Here is a 3,737-nt window from a genome sequence, read left to right on the forward strand (position 1 = left end):
GTGTATGAGTATCGGAAAAAGGCCATAAGATGCGAGTCGTTCCTACTAAGTTACCTTTATACTGGGAAAGGTTTCACTTTCCGGCCTGGAGAGATTTGAGAACAGTTCGGAACGAAACTGCAGAAAGAGAGGCTCACAAGGGCAAATGACTAAATTCTCTCAATAGAGATTCGGGGATCCGCCCTAATCGTGTAACTGGCAACGGGAATCGACGATTTACCTAACACATCGCGTGAGTAGTGTAACCACTAACTCACTAAATTGTATTATTTTATGGGTTTGTTAGTGTGACGAACACAAGGAAAAGACAATTCTCGGGTTCCATGTACTGGCTCCCTCTGTCTGCCTCGTATCTTTGGCTGGAATCGACGTTGGTTTCCTTCGGGTAGTTACCTAGGGTTCTTTTCTTGTGAAGACATATTGAATTTCTACCCCGCCTTCCTTCTGATTCCAACTCTGGGTGTCATCACTTCATGATGGATGACTGGGAATCTCCGAAGTTTAGGCGAATCTCTCACCATTGTCCCTAAAAGATATAGGCACTTGGTGAATTCAATAGTCCCAACCCAGTTCATTTATTTCCGAACTGGAAATCTTCTCAATGAACTTCTTCGGGGTCGGAATCAACTCTTCTGACAAGCACTGAAGAGGGTAGGGTTTTCTACAGGGTTCGTGCGAGAATGGAAATGTCTAAAGAATCCTAAGGGATTATTAACATTTCACTGTATGATCCATATCGAGTCCTGCTACGATTACACATGGTATACAAATCATATATAACTTAGATTCGATAGGCCTTCGAATATGTGATACTACTCTCGAACCACATCCCAACGAGGAAAAGGAAATAGAGCAAAACCACACATTCTTAGCCTATGGGATCCTTATTATATATAACCTTGGGAGTATACTCTCTGTAATTGTAGGTATATCAATAAGGATCTTTTTAGTTCTTCACACAAGGTTAGTTATGGATCCTAAAATACCCCTATGGTATTTTAACTCTTGTTTGATTCTTCTCTTCTGATTATGATTCTGGGATTAGTGTGAATCTTTTAGTGTTCTAAAATACTCCTATAGTATTTTAACTTTATGTTTGGCTCTAGCAATCCTAGTTGGTAAGTTTCAGACCTGTTGTACACCACTATCACTCCCAAGCACATGTTCATCCCATCTCGGATAAATGTAGTTGATCAGGTTACATTTATCCCAGCTTACGATTACATAACTGCCCAGGTTTGACGGTAGTGCTCAACATCTGAAGACTTTTATTCCTGTTGGTCTTGTGATACTTGTGTTGGATTGTTTAGGTTTTGGATGTTATTATACTTTGGTAAAATATGGTTATATTTTAAAGTATAATTCTTGGTCATAGTGTTTTATCCCTTTGTGTTTATAGGTTGTCTATCTTTTATGAATTGATATACTTAGCTCACTATAAACAATACTCTGATACCAATCTGTCACACCCCATAACCGGAACGGCGGAAACGTTCTGGGTGGATGACGTCATGTCAAGTATCACAACACATGCATTATAGTAATCAAAGTACAACAAAACATTGCATTAATAGTAATAATTTTACATGGTTACATTACAATACATCAAAGTAATACAAGAAAATATAATAAGTACAGCAAGGTACTAAGCCATCTTCATCAACAGCTCCGAGGGTGTACCTGTCTAATGTTAACCTGAGAATACAAGTTATTTGAAAAGCGAGTATCAGCATTTTTTACAAATGCTGGTGAGTTCATAAGTATTTAGTGACATTTATCCAAATAACTTTATAAAGTAGTAGTTTAAGAGTTTAATATGTATTAGAGTTCTTTCCAGAAAATCCTATATTTTCTTTAATAAAGCAGCCTTCTACGAAGACTGGTCAGTGTTATGCGGTAAAAAGTCATTTTCCCTAAATTGCTATCATTATCAAAATACGGAATTTGATTATTGAGGAAAGCAAACGACATCAGGGAATAACATATGCCTCAGCAGTGAGGACTGCTGACTAAGGCAAGGAATCATGGACTCCAGGAGAGTATCGAACAAACGACACACCTGGTTCAGTCTAACAAACAGAGACTCAGACCCCAGAAGGTACCAAATGAAAGGTACAGCTGGTAAGGTCTAAAATAGTGAAAAACGGACCCCAGACAGTATCAAATGAAAGATACGTCTTGTAAGGTCAAAACAGAGAAAACAGACCCCAGACAGTATCAAATGAAAGATACGTCTTGTAAGGTCAAAACAGTGTGAATCAGAAAATGAATTACCAGCATACAGTGTAAATTGCCGGTGAAATACCGTTACCTTAAGGCCAATGAATTATAAGGTAACCCGGGATACTCGTAACCATACTGACTAGAGTACCAGACGCCCTACAAGAATCTAAAATATGACATTTGTCACCCGTTGGCTTGGTAGGCCGGGACTGTAGCTAGCAGTCTGGGTGCAGGGTTCTCAATCCCGTATAGATCTATACACACAATGTCCGCTCTCCCTACAGGAGATCCTGGTTACCAACTAGACGACGGAGAAGGCCGTGTCCTAAAGATGCATCCCAAATAGTGGGTAGAGACTTCCAAATAGTGGGTTTCTAATGTAAGTGCTGAACTAGAGGTAGAGACTTCCAAATAGTGGGTTTCTAATGTAAGTGTTGAACTAGAGGTAGAGACTCATAACTGAATTGACTGAAGTAAACCCATATGTCTATGCTTGTGTACATAATATATAACTAATGAATCAAATGACCTTCGGATGAACATCTGATCCCACCAGACCACATCTCAACGAAGAAAAGGAAATAGGGCGGACAAGCCTTCCTAAGTCCTTCAATCATTATTTATATGCATCTATACATGCACATACATACAACTAACTATGCTTGAGTGTGTATCAAGTGGAATCATATCGTGAAGTATAAGTGTACAGTGTAGAATAATCGAATCGTGAAGTATACGTATACCAAGTATAAGTGTATTACGAAGTGGAAACGACGATAAGTGAAGTAAGAGCGTCTATCAGGTATAAACGACTACAAGTATAAGTGAAATAGAGGCAATAACAGATATAAGCGTATCACGAAGAGAAAGCATTATCAAGTAGGAGTTTAAAATACATGAAAGTGAAGCAGTAGCAACTAACAAGTAAGAATATACGTCGTAAAAGGGAACTTTGAGGAAAAGCCTTTATACTCGGGGAAAAATAATAATTTGTATTCTTTTGTAAAATATGTTTGAAAACCTTTGGAAATCTTTCATAAACCAGTTTTAGAATGAATTTAGATAAAACAGTATAAGTAAGAGTTTTCAAACAATTAAAAATCATTATAGTGTCCTACTCGGTAAAACAGTGTAAAGTGTGGTAAAATCTTGTGCATGCGGGTTATCAATCACATGTGATTGATATGATAACTGGCATGTTTGACTTGTATTCCCCCCCTATAAAACATGTAAAAACATTTAAAAGGTTCATTCAGGGGTATGAACTCACCTGGTGTAAGTAGGTCCGACGAGGGTGCCGGTTGGGCGTTCGGTGTCACGTAAAGACTCGAACACACTCAATGACCTATTTAACATATGATGACATATGTTCACATACAATTAGTATATTTAATACTAATTAAACAAGTATACGCGCTCAATGGAGCGGAAAACACTTTGGTTAAGTGTTTGGGGTGTCCCGGGTAACATTTAAGGGTGTGTATGGCTTAGGAATGGAGTTTACTCTCCGAGAG

This window comes from Lactuca serriola, chromosome 6 (assembly GCF_051521515.1).
Source record: "Lactuca serriola cultivar US96UC23 chromosome 6, Lser_US96UC23_V15, whole genome shotgun sequence".
Taxonomy (NCBI): Eukaryota; Viridiplantae; Streptophyta; class Magnoliopsida; order Asterales; family Asteraceae; genus Lactuca; species Lactuca serriola.